Below are 27531 nucleotides of genomic sequence, written 5' to 3' on the forward strand. Positions count from 1 at the left end.
AGTCTCCGCCCAGCATGACCGGCCTGGACGTAGCCAGCAGGGGTGGAAGCCGCTGCAGGATGGCCAATCGCTCACTCCGTACCGCTGGGGCGTACACGTTGATCAGCCTCAGGGGAGCGTTCCTGTAGGTGATGTCAGCCACTAGGAGGTGCCCCCCCACCACCTCCTGAACTTGAGAGATGGTGAAGTTGCGCCCCCCAGAGCAGAATAGCCAGGCCCAAGGAGCGACAGTCGTTACCCCCTGACCAGATCGAAGGCCCACAGGTCCAGGCGCCGGACCATTTCCCGTACCTGCTGAGGTGCGGTATCACGCACTCCTGCAGAAACAGGAGGTCCGCCCTGACGGTGGTCAGGTAGGCCAACGTGGACACACATCTTTTAGTGGACTTGATGCTGCGCACGTTAATGCTCGCAACTCGTACCCCCATTGTGGGCAGTGACTGCAGTACCGTCCCCAAGTCCAAGGTCCAGCCCCTCCATCTGTCCCTGCATACCCTTTGCCCGGGCTAACTGCTGGACGCTCTCCGGGCTCAGGAAACTGTCCTTGCTGCTTTCCGGGTGGCATCCCCCCATCGGGGGTACGGAGGCAGGAGAGTCCGGCTCTGGGTCAGGCTGGGGACATGCTGTTTCCTCCTTCCCGCCTGGAAGTTCCGGGGGGCCCTCCAGTGTCCCAGTGGCACGTGACTGGGCGTCGGAGGGAGCCTCAGGACACCTCCCGTCACCTGGAAGCGTCGTGCTGCTTTCCTTCTCCCTTGAGATCTTTAACTTCTGCTTCGGGCGAGCCGTCTCTGAATCCCCCTCGTCAGAGGAGCTCTTATAGCCCCCCTGTAGCTGCCTCTTCCTGCCTGATGGTTGCGGTTCCTGGGCCCGCCGACGCACCTTCCTCCTTGCTTTCCGGACCATCGTCCACTCTCCTGGGTCGCCTGTCGCCGCCTCCATCAACTCCGGGTTGTCGACGGGGAGCGGAGCCTGCAGGGGTGCTTTGCTGGCCTCAGGCCCATCCTGCGGGGCTGGGCCCTCCTGCACGACCTGGCCCTCCTGCACATTAGTGGGGTCCTTGCTGGGCCTTGGTGCCTTACTCTCCTCCGGGGGGCTGGCCCCGCATTGCCCCTGCCGGCGACCTGGGCGTAGGTGGTCCACCGCTGCGGGCATGCCCTATAGAGGTTGCTCGCTTCCCCGCAAAGGTTGCAGCTTTTCTCTCGTGGGCAATCCTTTGCAAGGTGTCCCTCCTCCCTGCAGTTCCTGCAGATGGTGGCTTTGCAGTCGGCCGCCACGTGACCTGACCTACCACAGGCATGGCAGACTCTAGGTTGTCCTGTATAGGTCAGGTAGCCCTTGCTCCCGCCGATGGCGAAGCTGGATGGTGGGTGTACAACGTTCCCATCCGCGCCCATCCTCAGCGTCACCTTGACCTGCCTCTTACTGGTCCAGATTCCAAAGGGGTCCATGATGTCAGTTAGGTCCTCTTCCACCTTCACGTACCTTCCAAGGAAGGTCAGGACATCAACTGCTGGCACATGCGGGTTGTACATGTGTACAGTCACCATACGGCTTCTCTTCACTGGCATCACAAACAGCGGGACAGCGGTCAATACAGAGAGGGGGCCCTCACCTCCTTTCTCCTTGAAAACCTCCAGGAAGCGCTCGCAAAGCTTGGCACTCCTGAAGGTCACGTCGTAAAAACCTCCTCCGGGGAAATCCTGCAGGCAGTAAACGTCCGCAGCAGCGAACCCACAACAGTCCAACAGGACCCTCTTCACGAAGAAGGTGCGGTCCACAGGTGCACCTTCATCCACCTTCTTTACAGAAACACGGATGGTGTTCCGGACCCCCTGACCTGGGGCACGAGCACTTGCCGCAGCCATCGTTGCAGGTTGGCTGCTCCCCTGAACCAGCGTTAGGCCGAAGCCAGCATTAGGATCCACTGGTCACAAGGGTGCTCAGCCAACCCGATGTCCTCCTTTCACCTCCACGACAACACTCTCCTCCTCTCGGTCCACAAAAGAGTGGGTCTTTATTGTGTTCCAGATGTAAGCTGGTTCACTGAGCTTGAAGGTTTGTTCCCAGACATTTCATCACCATTCTAGGTAACATCAACTGTGAGCCTCCGACGAAGCGCTGGTGTTATGTCCCGCTTTCTATTTATCTGGTTAGGTTTCCTTGGGTTGGTGATGTCATTTCCTGCGTTGGTGATGTCATTTCCTGTTCTTTTTCTCAGGGGATGGTAGATTGGCTCCAAATCAATGTGTTTGTTGATGGAGTTCCGGTTGGAATGCCATGCTTCCAGGAATTCTCGTGCGTGTCTCTGTTTGGCTTGTCCTAGGAAATGACTGCCAGACTACTCGGACCTCTTGGCATCAGGGTAGCCCACAAACCCACCAACACACTAAACCAGCAGCTAATGACCTTAAAAGACCCTCTACAGACAACAAACAAAACAAACGTCATCTACAAAATACCTTGCAAGAACTGTGACAAACACTACATTGGACAAACTGGCAGGAAGCTAGCCACCAGGATACATGAACATCAACTAGCCACAAAACGACATGACCCACTATCACTCATATCCTTACATACAGATGAGGAAGGACACCACTTTGATTGGGACAACACATCCATCCTAGGACAAGCCAAGCAGAGACATGCACGAGAATTCCTAGAAGCATGGCATTCCAACCGGAACTCCATCAACAAACACATTGATTTGGAGCCAATCTACCATCCCCTGAGAAAAAGAACAGGAAATGACATCACCAACACAGGAAATGACATCACCAACCCAAGGAAACCTAACCAGATAAATAGAAAGCGGGACATAACACCAGCGCTTCGTCGGAGGCTCACTGATGATGTTACCTAGAATGGTGACGAAACGTCTGAAAACCAACCTTCCAGCTCAGCGAGCAAACTCACATCCAGAACCTCAACCTGAGCTACAAATCTTCTCAAAACTCGTCCGCTTTTGTGCTCCTGAGATGCTGCTTGCCCTGCTCTGTTCATCCAGCTTCACACTTTGTTGTAATGGATTCTCCAGCATCTGCAGTTCCCATTATCACTTAACATGTCAAGCCCAGTATGTCTCTTCTTCAGAATTTAAAAGTTCCATCAAATCTGTTTGGGCTGGAGGCCTGTGACTAGTGGTGGGCCACAGGGAATGGGGCTGAGACTTTCATTATTTGTTATTTACGTAAGGCATCTGGATGTGAATGTGCAAGGCATGATTAGTAAGTTTGCAGATGGTACAAAATTAGGAGGTATCATTGACAGCCAAGAAGATTATTAAAAATGATGGAGGGATCTTGATCAGATGGGGAAGTGGGCTGAGGATTGGCAAATGTAATTCAACACAGATAAGTGTGAGGTGTTGCACTTTGGAAAGTCGGACTAAGGTAGGACTTTTGCAGTAAATGATAATGTCCTGAGGAGTGTTGTGCTACAGAGGGACCTAGGAGTACAAGTAGATAGTTCGTTGATAGTGGCATCACAGGTAGACAAGTGGTGAAGAAGGCCTTCAGCATGCTGGTCTTCATTAGCCGAGACATTGAGGTATAGCAGTTGGGATGTTATGTGTCCCGTTTTGTCACCCTGCTATATGAAAGACATAGTTAAACTGCAAAGTGTGCATAGAAGATTTACAAGGATGTTGCCCTAGTAGGCCTGAGTTATAGGGAGAGGTCGGCCAGGATAGGACTTTATTCCTTGGAGTGTAGAAGAAAGAGGGACGACCTTATTTAGGTATAAAATCATGAGGGGCATGGATAGGATGAACGCATATAGTCTTTTTCCCAGAGATGGGGAATTGAAAACTAGAGGGTTTGGTTTAAGGTGAGAGAGGAAAGATTTAACAAGGATCTGAGGGGCAACTTCTTCATGCAGAGAGTGGTGCGTATATAGAATGGTGGTCTGCCAGAGGAAGTGGTTGAGGCATGTACAATTACAACATTTTAAAAAAAATTCATATACCCATGCACATGTGTTTTAAATGTTGTAATTGTACCAGCCTCTACCACTTCCTCTGGCAGACCACCATTCTATATACGCACCACCATCTGCATGAAAAAGTTGTCCCTCCAACCTTAAACTTATGCCCTCTGGACCTGAATAAAAGATCTTGCCCATTTCTGTTATCCACACCCCTCAGCAGTTTATTATCCTCTGTAAGGCCACCCTTCAGCCTCCAACGCTCCAGGGAAAATAGCCCCAGCCTATTCACCTTCTCCCTACAGCTCAAACCCTCCAACCGTGGAAACAACCTCGTAAATCTTTTCTAAACCCATTCCAGTTTCACAACATCCTTCCAATAGAAGGGACATAAGAATTGCACACAGTACTCCCAAAGTGACCATAACAATGTTCCATTCAGCTGCAACATGTCGTCCCAATTGCTATACTCCTTGTTCTGACCAATAAAGACAAGCTCGGCAAATGCCTTCTTTACTATCTTATCTACCTGTGATTCCACTTTCAAGGAACTATAAGTTTGTACTTCAAGGTCTGTTTTCTCAGCCAAGAAGTCCCTTTTAAACCCTTCCCCTCTCACTTTAACATTTTGCCCTCTGGTTTAAATTCCCCACCTTGGGGAAAGAACTTTCCTATTTACCTTATCTATGCCCCTTATGATTTTATAAACCTCTCTAAGGTCACCTCTCAACATCTGTCGCTCCGGGAAAATAGCCCCAGCCAATCCAGCCTCTTCTTATAACTCAAACCCTCCAGTCCCGGTAATATCATTGTAAATCTTTTCTGCACAATTTCCAGTTTAATAATATCTGTCCTATAGCAGGGAAACTAAAATAGTACACAGTCTCTAACTTGCCCAACACAGCTTCGAGAAGTACATCAATCTAAGATTCAGATCATCATTGCTCCTGTGTATCATTCCCATCCCCTCAATTCTTCACATCTGTTTTACTGAGGTTTCTACTTGGCCAAACATTCATCAGTCAAGCTGTGCACTTGAAATTGGCACTTGTTGAGAGTATGAATTAGCAATATAGGAACACTCGTTTCAAACAAATTAAAAAAAGCCATCTTTAACAAGTGATATTTGAATTAACTGGTCACGTTTTTACTGATTAAAATGACAGCACACATATTTGGGAAATTTCAAGCATCAAACGTGACAGGGAAAGATCAGTAAATTCCTATTTATATTCATAGAATCCCTACAGTGTGGAAGCAGGCCATTCAGCCCAGTAAGTCCACACCAACCTCTGAAGAGTATCCAACACAGGCTGACTCCCCTACCCTATAGCACTGCATTTCCCATAGCTAATCCACCTAGCCTGTATATCTCTGGATGGGCAACTTAGCATGGCCAGTCCACCCAATCTGCACATCATTGGACTGTGGGAGAAAACCCATACAGACATAAAAGGAACTTGCAAAGCCCAAACAGACAGATGCCCAAGGCGCTATGCCACTTATATGATCTCACATTTGTGCAAACATAACAATATCTAAGAGGAGAGACTTTCGAGGAGTGGTCCATGTTGTATTGTGCTTTGGATATCAATCTCTAATGATTCTCCTATCAATTCTCCTATCAATGCTTGGTCTAAGGGCCTTCCTGAATAGCTAATGTAGATGTTGAATAAAATAGAGTCTTAACAAGAAGAGGAGCATGTAGCTTATTGCATGATAGCTGCAGATGAAATTATCATTAACAAATGCAGCATCATTACAACTGTCAGGAGTCAGAGGTGGTACATTTGTCTCCTTTGGGACCTAATGCAAGATTCTCGAGCCAATGATTGTCCCTCACCTTCATATTGGATGGAGCCAATGTAACTTTTTCATTAACTCCCTTAAAACTATTATCATAAACCTTTCCATCTGTCAGCACAAAACTCAACCACACCACCACTGGTTATGAACCATATATTCATTTAAGGGCTTACCAAGGCAGTTGGATTATTGAATGCTGGCAACAAGATCTATGTCAAATAATGACAATGAAACATTGGACAGAAAGAATGTGTACACAGTCTTCAGGATATTATGGCTGCAAAATTTGGCTTTGTTACTCTGCAAGTGTGATTCTCTTTCCAACTTCCTTAATGGGAAAGCATGATGCTTTTGACTTCCCTTTGTTGTTGTGAAATCCTAAGGAGTACTGTGAAATGTTCTTGAAGTGATTACGGTGACTTGTTGTAGAACTATAGAATCCCTACAGTGTGGAAGCAGGCCATTCAGCCCATCAATTCCACACCAACCTTCAAAACAGCATCCCATCCAGACCCACCTCTATAACACTGCATTTCCCATGCTTAATCCATTGAGCTTGCACAGCATGGGCAATTTAGCATGGTCAATCCACAAACCTGCACATATTTGGATTGTTGGTATCGACTGGAGCACCCAGAGGAAACACATGCAGGCACAGGGAGAGTGGGCAAATGCCACACAGACAGTTGCCCAAGGCTGGAGTCAAGCTCAGGTCCCTGGTGCTGTGAGGCAGCAGTGCTAACCTCTTTTGTACTCAAAGGAAATGTGGCAGAGGTAATGAGGTCAGAGGAAGTCATGACCATCACAAGTCTGCCCATGTTGTAACTATCTCTAGAGGTAGTAGGAACTGCCGATGCTGGAAAATCTGAGATAACATGGTGTGAAGCTGGATGAACACAGCAGGCCGAGCAGCATCAGACGAGCAGGAAAGCTTGGCGTTTTAGGTCGAGACCCTTCTTCAGAAATGGGGGAGGGGAAGGGGATTTGGAAATAAATAGGAAAACAGGGGGAGGCTCCCGAAACGACCCGAAGTGTCAAGCTTTCCTGCTCCTCTGATGCTGCTTGGCCTGCTGTGTTCATCCAGCTTCACACCGTGTTATGTAACTATCTCTGTTTTATTTCTTCGGCTGTGACGTGAAAGGGGCTTGCAGTGCCCAGGCAGCAGAGAGGAGAAACAGGGAGTGGAGGTTCCCAGAAGAAGCCCCTACTCACCAAGGGTCTTCATTCTGCCTGCACCTCCAAAGTTACAAAGTGTGAGGCATTTAGAAGTCAGGAAGAGGTAGTTGCATATTGCACCACGTTCAGGGTATGTTCAGCTGTGAAGTGCTGAGGGTCAGCTGTCACCCCTGTTAGCCGTATATTCTGCTGGGTTCCAATGTTGTCAGTTAGTCCGGTGCTCAAAAATCATTAAAATGGGAATGTGGAATAAAATTTATGTACTGTGACCTCAGTCAAGTGTGGGTAATCCAAATTCATGAGTCCCCTTCCCCAAAAATACAAATGATGGCATTTTAACCTCTATGTTGAGGTTTTCTAACATTCCCAGTAGATTTGGACAAGAGAAAATGAGACAAGGTGCACAAATGAGTTACGTTAATCTATAAAGCATTGAATATTTATTTTTAAAATAGCACTGCTGTAAGGGGTTAGGTAGCTCATTTAGGTGGGTTGCTGGGTTGTAGTGATGCCAAGGTTTAATTCCCACTCTGACTGAGGTTACCACGAAAGACTGGCCCTTTCAATTTCTCCGTTCACATCAAGCAGAGTGGCCCTCAGGTTAGACCATCACCAGTCATTTCTCCCTGGTGTGAAAGCAGCACCATAGTCTGCTAGGACAATGGCTGTTCACAGGAGTTTGTGCACTGCCAAAGTGAGATCTCTACTTTCAAATATCATAGGGACTTACACATAAGGAACAAATGTTGTTTGTAGGCGCTGAGCTACTCAAACCCTCAGCAATGTAAACTCAGAGGTGATGATTAAGATAAGTAAAGGGAACTTTATTTAAATCAGCACATTCAAAAGGAATAGTGACCTTGGCAAGCACTGTTTTCCACATTATCAGCAAAACCAGCCTTGGCAGATGTCACTCCGAACTGCAGAGAGGCAGCAGTTATTTTCCAAGCCTCGTATTCAGCCAGCAAACTGAAATTATACAGTATCTAGTTGCATGCTGCAGTAATGTCAGTCAGCACTGAGCTCTGCGAATGGACTTCAAGCTCTGCATTCTAGGTGACGTTCTCCAGCTTTGAGAGCAATTATGCACAAGATCAAGAATAAAAACAAAAGTTGCTAGATCGGCTCAGCAGGTCTGTCAGCTTCTGTGGAGTAAAGATCAGAGTTAAAGTTTCGGATCCAGTGACCCTGAGGAACATTAACTCTGATTCTTTTCTTCACAGATGATGCCAGACCTGCTGAGCTTTTCCAGCGACTTCTGTTTTTGTTCCTGATTTACAGCATCCGCAGTTCTTTCGGTTTTTATTTATGCAGAAAATAAAATCTCAAATCTGAAATCAATCTGTTGTAAGGCCGTCTCCTGTTCAACAAGTCACATTATTCATCCTTACTAATGCTTGATATAGCGACAATTCATTGGAATGGTGCACTGTAAATCAAGATTCACTATTCCTGTAGTCATCGCAAATGTGAAAATTTGATTAAACTTCTGAATTACCCAACTTTACTTCAGTGTCTCATCAAGGTGAGGAGAATATGCACACCAGGTTTTTGTAATCATTAGCAAGAAAATGACTATTTACTGTAACAAAACTTATTTGCCAATGGCAAGAAAGTAGACATGTTGAATCCTTAGTGAAGAACTCCACAAATTAAACTCTACCCTTTTCTCAAATTTCTCAAACACATACAAAGAGACCAGACAAGATACAAGTATTATGGAAGGGGAAAGAAAAAGACAAATCACAGGAGTGTAGTTCAGATTCACATGAGTCCAGATTATAGATGGCAATGAGCTGTTTCCTTTGGCTTTCTTCCAATTCTTTGCTATTGTCTAAAAGTTAAGGAAAACCAGTGCTGAGTCTTTCACTCACTGGATGGGAATTCACCCTCTCAGTGCCTCTGTAGGTATTTTACCCCCTTTCCTTCCAACAGAGGATTTGTAGAATTTGCAGTTCAGAGGGAAATGTTGAGCAACAACAAACATCAGCAGATAATAAAATGTGAGGCTGGATGAACACAGCAGGCCAAGCAGCATCTCAGGAGCACAAAAGCTGACGTTTCGGGCCTAGACCCTTCATCAGAGAGGGGGATGGGGGGAGGGAACTGGAATAAATAGGGAGAGAGGGGGAGGCGGACCGAAGATGGAGAGTAAAGAAGATAGGTGGAGAGGAGAGTATAGGTGGGGAGGTAGGGAGGGGATAGGTCAGTCCAGGGAAGACGGACAGGTCAAGGAGGCGGGATGAGGTTAGTAGGTAGCTGGGGGTGTGGCTTGGGGTGGGAGGAAGGGATGGGTGAGAGGAAGAACCGGTTAGGGAGGCAGAGACAGGTTGGACTGGTTTTGGGATGCAGTGGGTGGGGGGGAAGAGCTGGGCTGGTTGTGTGGTGCAGTAGGGGGAGGGGATGAACTGGGCTGGTTTAGGGATGCGGTGGGGGAAGGGGAGATTTTGAAGCTGGAGAAGTCCACATTGATACCATATGGCTGCAGGGTTCCCAGGCGGAATATGAGTTGCTGTTCCTGCAACCTTCGGGTGGCATCATTGTGGCACTGCAGGAGGCCCATGATGGACATGTCGTCTGAGGAATGGGAGGGGGAGTTAAAATGGTTCGCGACTGGGAGGTGCAGTTGTTTAACCAAGCGGAGGAGTTCTTCTGTTACTGCTTCACACAGGAGGAGGAGGGAGGGTGAGAGAGAGAGAGAGAGTGAGAGAGAGAGAGAGAGAGATTGATGCGTTTCCTTTTTGCAGGCTAGACTTTTCTCCTGTGTTGTCCGAACACAAGGTTGGAGCCATTTGCCCAGATGAGAATCAAATGGTCATTCCTATGCTGCGTCCACACAGCCAGTTCATGTTAAGAAGTTAATCAAAATGCTATCTCTGAGCAAAATTGCCCTAAACACATGCACATGTGCTCACACACATGCACACACACTCGCACGTGAGCACACACACAGGTGCGTGCACACACACATGCGCACAGACACAAGCACACACGCAGGCACAGACACACGCACACACAGACACACACACATGCACACACACACACACACACACACACACACACACACGGAAGCACACGCACCCACAAAAACACATACATACATATCTGGCATTCTCCTGTGCTGCCTGAATAAGGCAAAATTGTGGATCCAACCAACAACAAATTCCAACAACTCATTTTTAAAACTGCAACATCTTCTTCCACTGTATTATTTCGTTTAAAGCAGCATCTGTTTTCCCATTTTTTAGTTTTCAGTCCAAAAAAAAAGGTGATCTTTACAAAGATCAGACTAGGATAGGACATCAGTTTGAGTGGCAGTTCTGAATCTCAGATATAAAAGATGCAGTGAGGCTACACAATGCTCCATAATACTCAAACTTATTGAAATCTGTCATATTAACCCTTCTGAATTCAGCACGGCCAGCTCGTGCCAGCCTAATGACAAGAGATTAAGGAATGGTTGATATACCCAAAACTGAAGACTTTGTTGTTTTTAGTGAATGGGAAATAAATGTGGTTTTCTGATTTAACCTTGAAGCAGCCCTTGCATCTTGTTGACTTGATCACTGCCAGTTCAGCAATAAAACATCCACAGCACATGTTCTACGACACACTAGAAGATGGTTGACTTAAAAATTGAAGGATTCAAATAAGAGATTACCTTTGAAAAAAATTATATTTCTGCAGAGGAAAGCTATTCTGTCAACTGTCAAGTCTTAACAGTCAGTCTATCTCATATAACTAAAGTCCCCGAATGCACTTAGGCATTATTAGGGTGAGGGGAGGGAGGGGAGCAGTTAGACGGTATGTGACTCTCCTGAAACCTCAGCAACGGCACATCCTTCAAGTGAGAAAAGCATGTGTGGAAGAGACAGTCTAGACCTCTTTGTGCTACACAAACTTCAATAATTTATATTTTAAAAAATGAACACATTGGAGTATTCTTCTTCCATGCACAGGAGGCAAACGCTACATTCATCTAAATCAATAGCTTCGTGAAAGGAGTCTTTGCATTTATATAGCCTGTTTAGCACATTTCACTGCTTATGAAATCATTTCACACAATTAATGGCATTTTCAAATTGACTGTTGAGTTTATCGAATAGATTTGTTCAAGGTTTTCTCTTGGAGATGGATCATGAGATCATCACATTTTGACTAGCTGTGGTAATCATTCTTCTTACTGTGAAACCAGTATCTGAGGAGTTCTGCTGCCTGGACGTTTCTAGCCCCTGGAAGACGTGGACAATGGTGAATCAGCTGAGGAAGCAAGGGAAATTCATAAATCGATGTTTAAGTCCGATTCCCGACTGATTTTTGAATGGTGCGTGGAGATTCTCAGTTCATTGGCATGCAGTTTCGTATTCTCCTGTGTGCCGGACGGAAACTACGTGGAAGTCAGAGCATGTACCTGGTGACATCAGTTTGCCACTTGTTGTCCCGGGTCTCCATTTCAGACAACAGTCCCCACCATCTCAGGTTACTCCATGCATAGTGGCCATCTGCATCCTTTGTCAACAGAGAGTAATATCTAATACACCCCAGACTTAACATAGCCTCATGGCCTCACACTCAATGAGGAGAAATTTCTACACGCAGAGAGTGGGGAGACTGCGGAATTCTTTGCCACAGAATGTGGCTGAGGCCAAAACACTGTATGGTTTCAAGAAAGAGTTAGACATGGATTTTGGGGCTAAAGTGGGCAAACGATGTGGGGAGAAAGCAGGAACGGGGACTGAGTTGGATGGTCATACATGATGGTGGACCAGGAGTTTAGGGCTGAATGGTGACTCCAGCTCCTATTTTCCATGTTCCTATGTTGCTATAGCACATCTCCAACTTGCTCAGAACACGGTTCTCACTATCACCGGGTTATGGACCAGACCAAATCAACTCCAAGTATTCAGAAGATAGTCTAGACCCTCGTATTTTCTTATATTAAAGTTATATGTTTGGATTGCTTTCAGGATGCAATTCAATTGCTTAAACTACCGATTTAAAGCAAAATACACTTTATTCACCCTCTATAGTTAAAAGACAAAAAAAGTGAGAAATAATTGGAATAACTTAAACTCCATTGTAAAACTGAACAGAGTAATAAATATAGTAACTATTATTAATTAATTGATCTAATACAGTAACATCCCATAAACAAAACCTTGGCAAAAAGGCAAATTCAGATATCAGACTGTCTCACATGTAGCTCCTGTAGCCCAAGAGGGAAAAAATAATTAAGAGAAAATTCTGAAAGACTATAATAGGCTGGTGAGATTTACTGCAGTTTCCAAACCTGTAGAGAGCGCAGCCATAACTGCTCAATGATAAAATGAAAGATCCCGGTTCTGTGGGTCACGGCTTGACCACACTCATTCAGGCTGCTTCTACTGTTCCAATTTTTAAAAACAAACCACCCAAGCCATCGGAAGTTGTTTATCTTCTCATAGATTGATTAGTACCTATCTCCCAATCTCCCTCTAAAAGAAACTAGGAAAAAAACACACAGCAACTCATATTCCGCTTGGGAACCCTGTAGCCCAATGGTGTCAATGTGGACTTCACCAGCTTCAAAATCTCCCCTTCCCCCACCGCATCCCAAAACCAGCCCAGTTCATCCCCTCCCCCTACTGCACCACACAACCAGCCCAGCTCTTCCCCTCCACCCACTGCATCCCAAAACCAGTCCAACCTGTCTCTGCCTCCCTAACCTGTTCTTCCTCTCACGCATCCCTTCCTCCCACCCCAAGCCGCACCTCCATCTCCTACCTACTAACCTCATCCCACCTCCTTGACCTGTCCGTCTTCCCTGGACTGACCTATCCCCTCCCTACCTCCCCACCTATACTCTCCTCTCCACCTATCTTCTTTTCTCTCCATCTTCGGTCCGCCTCCCCCTCTCTCCCTATTTATTCCAGAACCCTCACCCCATCCCCCTCTCTGATGAAGTGTCTAGGCCCGAAACGTCAGCTTTTGTGCTCCTGAGATGTTGCTGGGCCTGCTGTGTTCATCCAGCCTCACATTTTATTATCTAGGGAAAAAACACACCTCTTAAAGCCATAGTATTGTCACATACCTCACATTGTAATGCTGCTGCCAGGCCACCTTGTGCCCAGGGACAGGCACCCGCCCCATGAACTGGACCAGGCTGCATCTCCGGGCTCATTGCTTACTCTATCAGAGTTCACTCCCTTTGCCCCTGCTTGGAATTTCACTGCATTGTTGCCTCAGTCAGAACATGAAGGTTCACCGTGATTCTGTCTTGCCTTGCCAGGTAGTGCAAGCACAGAGCTTGCCACGGCTGTCAGCGAGGATTGGCCATGGAAGCGAAAGAGTGCTACTGTGCAACATTGATGTCACACATCGGCGGTGTCTGTCAGAAGTGTACATGCGCTTCAGCCAATGGACACTCTGCTGGTCTAAGCCGTAGTGCTTTTCTCGGTGAGGTCAAGGGGTTCAGTGTCAGTCCTGCTACAGTGAGTCAAGTTCAGGGCCTAATAGTCCATGACCTGGACCCAGTCAGTTCCCTGCTTTGGGTAGGGGGTGGTGTTTATTGTCGGGGTCCTTATCACTTCAGTCCAGGGAGCAGGCCACTATCAGTTCGGCCGGTCCAGTGCAGCCAATCCAGATATTTGTAGTCTGGTGCTATAAAGAGATCAGTCCAGTACCTGGTCACTCATTAGTTGAACCTGCCTGTCAAAGCCGGAAAGAGAATGGACTGCGATCTGTTCCAGTCAGTGCTCTGAAAGTTAAAGGGGTGTAATCAGGGCTCATTGGTGGGAGACAGAAGTTTAGAAAGTCAGTTGTGGAGGCAATATGCTGGGATGAAGAGGAGACAATAACTGTGAGGGGCGCATACCTCAATATGTAAGGATGAAAGATGATAATACATTGAAGGATAGGGGTTACTGAGGGAAAGGAGGTGGGGGTAGTCATCAACCATCTTGTCCTCAACAAGGGGCAGTGCAACACGATGGCTAGTATGGCTACCCTGTAAGGTCGGGGGTAATTTGGGGAGGTGAAGAATAGGGTGAAAATGTGTAAGAGCTAGTTAGGGAGACGAAAACTGGGCGCAATACTCCATCTGTGGTGTCAACAAGCCCTAGCAACATTTAAGCATGCTAAATGCCTCCTAATCACCCTATCCACATATGATGCACACTTCAAAGAATTATGTACCTGAACCCTGAGGTCCTTCTGTTCTACAACACTACCCAAGGCCTTACTTTTATAAGTCCTGCCATCCTTTGTTTTACAAAATTGCAATACCTCACATTTATCCGAATTAAACTCCGTCTGCCATTCCTCAACCCATTGATCCAATCGATCAAGATCTCCTTGTAATCTTAAATAACCATCTTCACTGCCCACTATACTACCAATTTTGGTGTCATCAGCAAACCTAATTACCATGTCTTCTATATTTTTATCCAAATCATTTATATAAATGACAAACAAAAGCAGACTCAGCACTGATTGGTGTGGAATACCGCTGGTCACAGGCCTCCAGTCCAAAAAACAACACTCCACCACCCTCTGTCTCCAACCACAGAGCCTATTTTCTAACCAATTGACAAGCTCTCCCTGAATCCCATGTGATCTAACTTTACCAATTAGTCCCCCAACGGAATCTGGCCAAAGATATTGGTAAAGCCCATGTAGGCGATGTATACCATTCTGTCCCCATCAATCTTTTTGGTTACATCGTCAAAAAAAATCTATCAAGTTTGTGAGACAAGGCGTCCCAAGCGCAAAGCCATGCTGACTATCCCTAATCAGTCCTTGCCTCTCCAAATGCATGCAAATCCTACCTCTCAGAATCTCCTCCAACAACTTATCCACCACTGATGTCAGACTCTCTGGTCTATAGTTCCCAGGTTTCTCATTACAGCCTTTTGTAAATATAGGCACAACTTTAACCATCCTCCTGACTTCCAGCACCTCACCTGTAGTCGTAGATGACACAAAAATCTCTGCTAGGGGGCCCACTGTTTCTTCCCTAATTTCCCACAATGTCCTGGGATATGCTTGATCATTATGTCCTGGAGATTTAGCCACCTCTATGTTTTTTAAGACCTCCAGAATTTCATTTTCTGTAATTTGGACTGTTTTCAAGATGTCAATATTTATTCCCTTGAGTTGTCTAGGTTCCGTTTCTTCCCCCAGAATAAAAACTGATGTAAATTATTCGTTTAATATCTCTCCTATGTCATGAGGATCAACACAGAGACAATTTCCTTGATCTTTAAGGGGGCTTACTCCCTCCTCTCTTGTTGCTTCTCCTACTCTTAATTTACTTGCAGAATTCCTTAATCAGAACCAGTCAACCAGAGACCCTGGACAGATTGAATTTACTTAAAATTGAGTCCAGTAGATGTTTTAAGGAAGGATCACTGGTCCTGAAAAATTAGCCCTGATTTCTCTGCAAAGATGCTGCCAGACCTGCTGGCCTTTTTGAACCAGTAGATTTGAGCTAGGTACAGTGATCTATCATTGAGTGTAAGTTTTTTATTATATAGAACACCTACAGTGTGGAAACTGGCCTTTCAACCCAACAAGTCCACACTAACCCTCAGGGCATCCCACCCAGACCCATTCCCCTATAACCCACCACTACACTACAGGAAATTTAGCATGGCCAACCCACCGAGCCTGCTCATCTTGGGACTGTGGGAGGAAACTGGAGCACCCCCAGGAAACACATGCAGACACAGGGTGAATACGTAAACTCCACACAGACAGTCACCTGAGGGTGGAATCAAACCAGGGTCCCTGGCATTGCAAGGCAGCAGAGCTGACCACTGAGCCATCTTACCACCTAATTTGTGCTGCTTGAAAGACAGGCAGTCCCTGTCTGCTCCTAGAGGCGAATGCTGTCTTTTCTTTTGTTTGCATTTTACTGTTGTATGAAAGTAAATGTTTTCAACTATCTGAAGGCTTTCCAAAGTGTGATGTACCCACAATGATTAATGACATGGCGTTATGCTGCACTGTACGTTAAGGAAAGAGAAAAACTCTTTGGGTTGGATTTTAAGTTGATACGTTGCTAAATATGGGTAACCTGAGTAGCTTGATTCTTGTAGCTGCAGTTACAGCGACAATCTGTCAGACAGGTGATGATGTAAATTGGCAACACATTAACAAATGAGAAGTAGTAAGAACTGCCGATGCTGGAGTCTGAGATAACACAGTGTGGAGCTGGAAGAGCACAGCAGGCCAGGCAGTGTCAGAGGGGCAGGAAAGTTGAATTTTGGGTCAGGACAAATGAGAGCTTGTGTTTACAATGAAGTACCACTGTGCCACCCATGTGCCCAGAGAAACTTTACCTTTTCATTCGCCTCTCACTATGTGATGATGTGGAGGTGCTGGGGTTGGACTGGGGTGGACAAAGCCAGAAGTCACACAACACCAGCTTCTAGCCCAAAAGGTTTATCTAAAATCACAGGCTTTCAGAGCACTGCTTTGTCATCCGATGCCTCACCTGGCAAAGGAGTTTTGAAAGCTCGTGATTTTAAATAAACTTGTTGGACTAGAACCCTGGTGATGTCTCACTATGTGCACTGTCAAAGGTAACTCACGGCTGGAAGCGTTTGACCTGGTGCACGGCTGGGATTGAAAGATAGCGCTGGAATTCCTGAGCTGTCCCAGCAGTGGTGAATACTTCTGTCCCTTCTAAGCTCCCTCGAGACATGGAGTACACATAATGAGATGAGCAGCAGAGAACTGTGTCAGATACTTCACTACTGCTCACAAAAGGAAATCTTCCATGAAACTCCCTGAAATTAACATTTAGCCTATGTTTGGTTAAAAATACAGCCGTCTATCTTTTTCGCTCTTTTTTTTGTCTTCCTAGCATATCATTTAAAACAAAATTGCTTTTCCTTGGGTATTTATTTGCCTTTTAGAAATGATACAATGCTCCCAGGCGGGTGTTGATATATTAAGTGAATTTTCCTCACAGAACAAAACTAAAACACAGTCATGACAATGAAAAGAGCAGCTGCTTTGTGCCAAAAACTGTAATGCGATTAGCAACCAGTAAATGTATTTTTATGAAACTAGATCACAAGGCAGGACTTGTGGCTTTGCACTGAAGAATACCACAGAGCTTTTATCATATATCAGAGCGGGCAGGCATAACCTTGGTACCTCATCCCAAGGGCAAAATCATCAGCAATGTCTAGGAATGGTCAGATTAGATTCTATGTGGTGTGAGGCTCACTTTCCTCTGGCCCAGGAAGGATTGGTCAAAGCCACTGTACAGGACATGATCGTAAGACAGAGATTATGAAAAAGCATAATGTAAATAAATCAATTCATGTTCAGATCTGCATCATGTGGATTTTCGGTGCTACCTCGTTAAAAAATGAATTAAAAGTAGCAGTTCGACAATGTGGTTTTATGGTGCTAGACTGAGACTGCAATGAATTTAGATTTAGGTTTAAAATTTGATTTAGATTTTATTGTCATGTGTACTTAAGTGAAAAGTGTATAACATGACCAAACATGGTGCCATTTTAGGCACAAAGATAGCCAGATACAAAGTAGTAAGAGAAATAAAGTGAAAAAGTTCAGCATTACCTTCATAGAATAAGCAGAAAAACAAAGAAATAAGGCCTAAGTGAACATTAAATTCTTAACACGTGGACAGGTCTTCTGTTTGACACCAGGCAGCAACAACGATGCTGCCTTATTATACAGCTTGGTGCAGTGGTAGTGTTTCTAGCTCTGAGCCAGAAGGCACAGGTTCAAGTCCTACTTGTTCCACAGGTGTATGATAACATCTCTGAACAGGTTGATTGTGGAGTTTCTCCAATCCCCTCGGAGTTCATATTGAAATAAATAGAGGAATGACTGTGGCAGGGTAGTATATAAAGGAACCTTGTACAAATTCATTATCAAGGACAAATTAAGCCCTCTAGTCTCTTCATATTCGAATTATATGCAGAGCACAAGGGCTGGAAACCCAGCAATAATAAAATCTGTACAACAAGTGCTTCACATCGCACAAATTTGATTAACTGCAAGAGAGAGGAGTCACACATTCCTCTAATGAAAAATAAAAAAATAGAAAATGATGTTCAAGGGACATTTTGTTCCAATCCAGATCTAATACAGGGTGATAGAGGGTTATTATGCCTTTTGTTATCGCATACCACCGTGCTGACATATGGCCTGCATGTACTCTGCAGTGCGATGGGAACACAACCATCTGGTAAGGATGATCACTGGGATATTACCACTGCTTGGCATCTTCAGTAATGAACCACTTAAACAGTTGCCGCTTTGTTCCCAACAGGATAGAAGATGGAAAAATCCATGCAGTAAAGGTTTCTCGAGGAGGGGTTTGAAGCTGAAATGTTTGGACAAGGGAATGGATTTGCACATAGTTGCTGCAAGGCTCGAAACAAATTACTCTTGATGCCAGGCATTTTGAGTTTAATTGTTCTTCTGATCCACAGCCACATTTTTGCTATTTTTATTGAAGTTAGAAGGTACAATCTTGTTTCACGAACATCTTTTCAGCTGTATTTATCCTTGCACCAGCAATTCCCTGACACCTCCTGTTTCTCATCAACTCTCTGTCACTTGGTAATGTCATCCAAAAACACAGTGTTAATTTTCAAATGTTACGCTCAGATCTACCTCTCCACCACTTCTCTTGGCCACTTTACTGTCTCTACATTGTCAGCCTGCTTGACTAACACTCAGTATTAAATAAGAGAAATTTCCTCCATTTAATACTAACCAGGCTAAAGACTGATTATAAACTTTGCTCTCTGGTCACCAACTCCATCCGCCCCCCCATGCAAAAGCCTGAGCCGAGCCAAGCAAAGAGGCTAGTGGTATTATTGCTGGACTGTGAATCCAGAGACCCAGATAACATTCTGGGGTTCTGAGTTCAAATCCTGCCATGGTAGGTGATGGAATTTGATTTCAATAAAATATCTGGAATTAAGAATCTAACGATGACCACGAATCAATTGTTGGGGAAAAACCCACCTGCTTCACTAATGCGCTTTAGGGAAGGAAACTGCCATCCTTAGCTGGGCTAGCCTACATGTGACTCCAGACCCATTGAGTTTGAACTGCCCTCTCAATTAAAGATAGACAATAAATGCTGCCTGGCCAGCAAAGTCCTCATCCTGTAAATGAATAAAGAAAGGAAAAACTACTTGTAACCTTAATGTCATCATTCACACTGGGTTGAACTTCCAAACACATCATCCATTCCATCACTTTATTTCCATTTTAACCTCAGCCCTCCATCAGCACATCTTATGCTGAAGACCTTGACTATGCCTTTAAACTTGAATACTGTAATTAACTGCTGAACAGTATCCTATATTCCCATTTACATGAGTTCATCCTAAACTTTGCTGCCCTTCACTTGTCCTAAATCCCGTCAACAGTCATCTTTATGTTAGCTAGTTCTAGGGTTAAGTATTATCTCTACTTAAAAACTCTACTTCATTTATAAACCTCTCCACAGCTCACCTCTTCCTGACTCTAATCACCTCCCCACCTATGACCCTCCAGGATCGTGATGCTCCTTTAATTCTGACACCTTGAAAAGCCTTGATTTTAAACGCTCTGCAATTGAGGCCTGGGCTATTAGCTGCCGGGTCTCCCAAGGTGGAACTTCCTCCTTCAATCCCTCCAACCCTTCTACCACTCTTTCCTCCTCTAGAGTACTCTTTGGCACCATGCCCAAGTCTTTCTTCATTTGTCATATTGACTCCTTATGTGGTTTGGTTTCATGCTCAGTCTTTTCAGAATTTAGAAGTAGAACGAGGACAATTATGGCACCTTAGATGCTCTGGGGCAGTTATGTTCAAGATGTAGCACATTGGCCAAATGTGTCTGTCTTTCTCTCTGATCCAGCACATTATCTCCCTCCTTTCCAGGCAATGAGGTTTTAGAGCAAAGGTATTGGAAAGCGATGGCTTTATTTGTCAGAATAGAGGCCTTTTGCCACAATGGATATCACACCTGCCATTCAACCAGAAGCATCAGGTTAGAATCCCACTCCAGGTCTTGATGGTCACTGAAGGTTGGTTCATAATGTGGACAGCGAGGTTGAGAGTAAATCCTTCGATTCCACGTCCAGCAAGCACTACGCGTGGGGGAGGATCCTGGGCAGCCATCCTTGTAATGATGGTGCCTGTTAAGCTACAGCCTTTTGTGAAAGACTGGTAGCCTAGTCCAGGAAATTCGAGTTTTGAATCAGGCACAAAAACCCAGAAATTACTAGAGAAACTCAGGAGCCTCTGAGGGGAGAAAACAGTGTTAATAACTCGAGTTCGGTGACTCTTCATCAGAACTGAAGCCTCAGTGCAAGCTCCAAGAATAACACCTCATCTTTCACTTGGGGACCCTGCAATGTCTAGAGCTCAACTCCAAGTTCAATAACTTTAAAGCCTGATTCCATCCTTATGTGTTCTTTATCCAGAGGGCAATTAAGAGTCAAACGCATTGCTGTGTGTCTGGAGTCACATTTAGGCCAGACTAGGTAGGGATGGCAATTTTCTTCCCTAAAGTAAAAATGGATTGCTGTCAGCACAGCCAACCCATTTACACTCACTCTTAGCCCTCATTTACACTTATTCAGCTTCTTTTCTGTCTTGGTTTATGATTAATGATCCCCTTGTCTCTTTCACATCTCTCTCTCTCTGGGCTCTGTCTCTACCCATTCGCTCACTTCCCTAACCCAATGCCCCCAACCTTGTCTTCGGCATAAATACCACCTTTTCCTCACTGCTTTCAGTTCTGAAGAACTTTCACTGGACCTAAAATGTTACTGATGTTGCTTTCTGCAGACCAACTGAGTTTCTCCAAAATTTCTGTTTCAGTTTCTGATCTCCAGTATCTGGAGTTCTTTATTCTATTTATGAGCGTAGGCAAATGTTCCAAGAACCTTGTGCATTTCTGGCTGTGTGAAGAAGCCAAGAAGAAAAATTAGAACAGTATAGTTTATGATTATAGTTTATAACATGCAAGGATGGAACAAGGTAATTAGAAGCCAATAGTTTTTGTTGCAAAGAGCATTTAGGAACTGAAAGGATTGACTGACACCCTGCGATGGCGATATAAAAGACTGGAAGGAGCTAACCTTTATTGGAGTTGTTGGAGTTCTGTGCTTCTTACCAATGCTGTATAACAACATCTTAGTCATTGTAATGTGAACTTCCTCTGAAGATGAGCCTGATGATGGTAAAATAAAGGGTATGCAGTTTAGTTTTGACCTTAAAGTAGGGTATTAGGTTGGCACAAGATCATGGGCTGAAGGGCCTTTAATGTGCTGTACTGTTCTATGTTCGATGTCTCACAATAGACTGTCATGTATCTCAGCTGTAATGTCGCTAGCTGTTAAATAATATGTAATAAATCTATTTATTATTTATCAAGAAGGAGCCTCTCTTCTGCCTAAGACATTGAGTGGGCATCCTTCCTCATATGGTATCAGTAACTTGGGCTAATAACAACAAAAAGGATTCTGGCTAAGCACCTGCCAAGATGCTTCAGGATATTATTGGAATTTCCAGCAGTTATAGGGTCACGAGGATGGGTCATAGATTTCAAATTTAAATGGATGAGATATAGAATGTTGGAGAACAGCAACATGTTTCCATATAGATAGCTGTGAAGCGTTGGAATTTATTTCCATGGCTCAAGGCTGAGGTGGGTAATATGTCAACATCACACAGCAAATGGGACGTGGTTAGCTCAGTTGGCTGGGTAGTTGGTCTGTAATAAAGACTGATGTCAGTGCTGTGGGTTTAATTCCCATGAAGGACTCTGTTTCTCAAACTCTCCCCTTGCCTGTGGTATAGTTGCCTCAGATTAAGCCACAACCAGTCATCTCTTTTTTAAAAAAGTGCAGCCCCTATGGTTTGGTAGGACTATTGTGCATTTACTTGCTAATATCAAGTGAGAGATGTGGGTAAAGGAGAAAGGAGCTGAAAGATTATAGGAACATAGCATTGCAACATAAGAGCTGAGTAGCCAGTGCCTGAGTTACTATCCTTAGATATTTTATTCTTTATTCTCCTAGAGGCACTCTCTTTCATCCCAATGGACTGAACTCCCTCCCTCCGGCCCCTGTCCTCTGCACCCTTCCACCCCCATCCGTACCATCCCAGTCCCATTTAAAACACTTCCATTATTTTAGAAAAGGAAATATTTAAACTTTTATTTGAAAACAAAAAGAAAGCCAAGACAGAAGAATATTTGCTATGAAAGCCATGAGCTAAACCTGGTTGTTCACACACATGCACATTAATTTATGGGCTATATTCCTACTTAACAGTGTCTCTGCTGCAGCAGTGATAAAGGAAACAGATGGAAACCCAGTTTCAGATGGTGCGAGTGTATAAGCTTAGTGGGAGGACAGGAGGAAAATAAAACAAGTAGCTTGTATGGGTCCTTAATGAAGTTCTAAAGCAACAGGCCAATCTGGTGAGACTGAGTGATCTTTTCTCAGTTGCAATTCATATTAAACCAATCAAAACCCAAACTGTTTACTTCTCCCTAATGGCTCATGCACAGTTCACTGTATCATATAGACAGCTATCCATCCAGTGCAATTTGCCTTCCAGTAACTCCAAAAATGGGGGCAAGGTGACAAAACAATTCTATGTTTATTTCATTGAGATGTCAAGATTTCATAGTGGGTTAAAATTGTGGTGCATTGTTAACCCTCATCTATGGCAATAGATGAAATTGCTGTTGCATTGATAATGTTGCAGCCATGCCGAGGAAATGGAACTGATTGGGTTATCATTTGTAAAGGGGAAATTCAGGCTCATGTTTTGATTGAGAACTCCTCAACAACAGTGACTTATGGTTGTTAACCACAATAATTGATGCACTGTAAAGTCTGGAAACACACAGCCACAATGCCAGGGGCTGGATATCAGGAGTGACCAATAGAGCTGAGGTTGCGGGTCAATGACCTTACATCAGAATCCTTTGAGTATTTCCCATACTTATTTCAGGCTTCCAGAATCTGCAGGATATTGTTTATAAATAAAAATACAATGATAATTATTTACAAAGTGCCTTCATGATGGCAAAATACCCCAAAGCACTTAAAGGCCAATATTTGAATTTTAACTCATGGTACGCTTTAGAAAATGCTGCTATCAATTTACAAATGGCAAGTCCCCACAAACAGTGATGTGTTAATGATAAAATGCTCTTAATTTGGTGGTATTTATTGAGGGATAAATAATGTTAGGATCCAGAGGATAAGGGTCTTGTGGTGTAGTAGTAATGGTCCTACCTCTGGGCCAGAAAGACCAGTTCGAGTCCCAACCCTCTGAGACACATATCATAATATGTTGATTTAAGTTGGAACAACATGAGGGATGCTCCCTGCTATTCCTGGAGTCTTCAGAAAATGAAAGTACACCGAATTCACCAATTCACATGTCTTTCAGACCCGGGTTTACAGAAAGCACAGATCAGGTTTCTGTACTTAACAAGAATGATTATTTATTGCAAACAAATAGAGTCTAACTACAGGTAAATAATTATGAACCATCAGCATACGACTACTAGTGAAAACTCTAATCTCTTTATAAACTCTCCTTCTAGACACACACAGACAGGAAGCAAGCACCATGAGTATTATAGATGGAGAGAAAACTAGAAAAGGTGTTCAGTCGTCTCTGTTCACAGAATCTGCTGAGATGGTTTTTATATCAATCAGAATGTGGTTTTTCAGTCTTGCTTCTCCAGATGCTTTCACTGACATGCAGGAGGAACGGGGTGGCTGGTTCATATGTTAAAAAAAATCTGACTTATCGGCTAGCAGTCACAGCTTACAATAATTGCTAAAGGAAGAATAAACTGCTTTTCTTCAGGCTTAAAGTTTTTTTTAACTGCAGAGAGTCAGGGAGAGCTCCTGACCTGGTGGAGGTCTGAAGGTATCTCATTATCTTGTCCACAGCCCTGAGCTGTTCAGCTACCTGAGAATCAATTACATCAATGTTGTCAATTTAAGGCTTTCATTACCAATAACTGGCCACTAGCCCACAGACCAATCAGCTACCTGTTACTAACTGAATCTCAATTTGTACCCTGGTCTCCAGCTCATCTGGACCTCCTCCTGCTTCTACTTCAATCAGCAGCTGTGTGAACACTGATTACAATGAGTGCCAGGTTATTCCTTTCAAATCCTTCAACAATCCATGACTTTTAAAATCGCTTTTTTTCATTTTAGTCCACATTCATAAAAATAGAAAAATATAAAGACACAGTCTTAAATATGTAATTGAAGGAGGCTTGTGTGGAAACAATGGCACACACAATTGGACCAAAAAACTGTTTTGAGATTTGTAACGCTCCATATAATTATTGGTCTGACCTACAGGAATGTAAATAACTTCAACAATTCACATTATTTGTATGAAAGGACAGCTCCATATTTCAATCACTGGACTCAGCAGTGGGGTTTGGATATTTGACTGGGTCAATATCTCACCTAACAAAAGTCACTACTGGGACTGAAGTAACAAAGGAGAGGGGAAGGGTCTGCAATATACTGCTTCTAAAGACGCTAACCCTGAAAAGTGCCATTAAGACATTTTGCAAAGGTTCATGAGAGATTTAAAGGAATAGTTAAAGGGCACCAGTATGCAAGTCTTCATTATTTGACCCCTGTGCAATCCCTCATGATTCAATGAATCTTACCACTTCACCTCTCTTGTGCACCATTTGCCAGCATGCTATTGTGATTCAAAACCAAAAGAACTGCGGATGCTGTAAATCAGGAATAAAAACAGAAGATGCTGGAAATGCTCAGCAGTTCTGACAGCATCTGTGAAGAACAGCATCAGATTTAATGTTTCGGGTCTGGTGACCCTTCCTCAGATCTTATTTGTTTTTGTTGCTATTGCGATTGTTATAGCTTTCACAGTTAACGAGATTACAATTTTGATCGCAAGTCTGACCTAATTAAGGCCATTTGGTATTAATGAAACAAGTAGTTATGAAATATTTGAAGTGTTGACATTCGGATGGTCTTTCTTATCATTCTTTCAAAAGTTGTTTTTGACACTGGCCAAGCCATTATTTATTGCACATTGCTAACATCCAGTGAGAAAGCGGCACAGGCCTATCTTCTCAAAACACTGGAGTCCATGTGCTATAGAGACACCCTGCGTGCTGTTCATGAAGGGCGACCCAGTGACAGCGAAGGAGCCACAATATCGTTCTGCATCAGGATGTTGTGGTTACAGGTGGCTGCATTCTCACTGTAGGATTGATCAAAAATCCCCACCATCTAAAATACTGCACAAGACGACAGACTTTTCTATCAGCTAAAATACTGGACAAAATCCTGAGCTCAGGCTGCAACAAACAAACAGAATGATTTCAGTTTGGCACTATTGTTCAGCCTGGAATTCCAATTTACACCTCCACTCTAAAAGAACAATCAACCAAACCTAACACTCTTCTCTGATGAAGGGTTTAGGCCCGAAATGTCAGCTTTTGTGTTCCTGAGATGCTGCTTGGCCTGCTGTGTTCATCCAGCTCCACACTTTGTTATCTTACTCTACACTGAAACTGACTTTTACACCTCAGGCTAAAACAGCACAGCCTACACAGATACTGAACATACAGCTTCAATCAAAATCCTTTTACACGTACTCTTAACTCTTGAGAAGGCAAACTTATTTCTGGAGGAAACATGAGAAACACAATGGACAACACAGATTTGAAGGGACATAACAGGGCACACAGTCTATATAACTCAATCAGAGATTTTAAGAACTAATGATGCTGGAGTCTGAGGTAACACAATGTAGAACTGGAGGAACGCAACAGGTCAGGCAGCATCACAGGATCAGGAAAGCTGATGTTTAGGGTCGGGATCCTTCTTCAGAAATGGGGGAGGGAGTAGGGGTCTCTGAAATAAATAGAGAGAGGAGGTGTGGGGCTGGGGAAGGTAGGTGGGATGGTGATAGGCGAGTGCAGGTAGGCAGTGTTGGGGATTGGTCAGTAAGTAGGGAGGAGCGGATAGGTGGGAGAGAAGACAGGCAGGTCAAGGAGGGCGGGATGAGAGGGAGGGTGAGTCATCAGATGAGGTCGGGGTTGGGAAGATTTTGAAGCCAGTACAGTCTGTATGACTGAGATAACAAGGTGTAGAGATGGATGAACACAGCAGGCCAAGCAGCATCATAGGAGCGGGAAAGCTGATGTTTCGAGCCCAGACCCTTCTTCAGAAAAGAAACATTTTTCTGAAGAAGGGTCGAGGCCTGAAATGTCAGCTTTCCTCCTCCTCTGATGCTCCTTGGCCTGCTGTGTTCATCCAGCTCTACACCTTGTTATCCAGCATCTCCAGCATCTGCAGTTCCTACTATCTCTGAAACAGTCTGTATAACTGCTAGCTCTGAAATGACCTGAGGGGAGAACTTCTTAAACAACAAGCTTCCACAGAAAACAGCTACCCAACTGGCTTCCAGCCCCAATAAGCAGCTTCTTGTCTGAGGAAGGGTCACTGGGCTCTAAATGTTAACTCTGATTTTTCTTCAGAGATGCTGCTGAATTTATTGAGCTTTTCCAGCAACTTCTGTTTTTGTTCCTGATTTACAACATTCACAGTTTTTCATTTTTGTAAAACTAGCTTAAGAACCAATAACAACAGAGGCCAAACAGAGGAGCTGAATCAGGAAACCAAACCAAGAGCATCATCGGAACAAAGGATATCCCCAAGAGGTTTGAAGCTAACCAGGCACTATTGAAACAAGAGCTTCCAGACACAAGCCAAATCCGAACCAACAGCAAGAACTGCAGCCACCAGATGCATTTTAAAACTATGTTTTTCCCAGTTGTGAGCTGAAACTCCAGACACCCCAAAGTTTCTGACCTATCCAGCAGGGAGGGGGAGGCGGGTAATGACAGTCCATGGAACTCCAAGGTTTGGAATACTGATTAAAGTTTCTGTGATTAAAACCCTTGTTTAAAGTTCTAATAGCCTTTAATCTGGCTAATAGTGTATGTAATACCTTACTGTCTAATGGATAATTGATTGTGTTAATTTGCGTGTTTATTGCAGTTACCTTTATTTCTTGTACTATATGCACATTTTGAATTGTAAATAAACACAGAGATTCTTTTGCCCCCGTCTACTGCCTTCTGCATTTCACATTTCCTAGATAAGCCCAGTGTCTAGAATCAGGGATCAGGTGGTGATTTGAACCACCTCAAATCAGCAAATTACTGAATGCAGTCTGGAACCCTACACCATATTGCTGATGCCTTTGGTGTTCTTGCTAGTAGGAGGTCACAGGTTTGGAATCTGCTGTTGAAGCGTTGGCTTTCAAACCCTTAGAGTCATACAGTTAGAGAGTCATGCAGCATGTAAACAGATCTATTGGTCCAACCATGCCATGTCCTGCCCATAACTCAAAACTAAACTAGTCCCACCTGCCTATGCTTGTCCCGTATCCTTTCAAACATTCCTTATTCATGTACTTATTTAAATATCTTTTAAACATAACTGGACCCATATTCACCATTTCCTCTGGAGGTTCATTCCATGCACAAACCAACCTCTGTGTAAATAAATTGCCACCATGTCTTTTTTAAAATCTTTCTCTCTCACCTTAAAAATATGCCCCC

The sequence above is a fragment of the Stegostoma tigrinum genome, chromosome 26 (assembly GCF_030684315.1).
Source record: "Stegostoma tigrinum isolate sSteTig4 chromosome 26, sSteTig4.hap1, whole genome shotgun sequence".
Taxonomy (NCBI): Eukaryota; Metazoa; Chordata; class Chondrichthyes; order Orectolobiformes; family Stegostomatidae; genus Stegostoma; species Stegostoma tigrinum.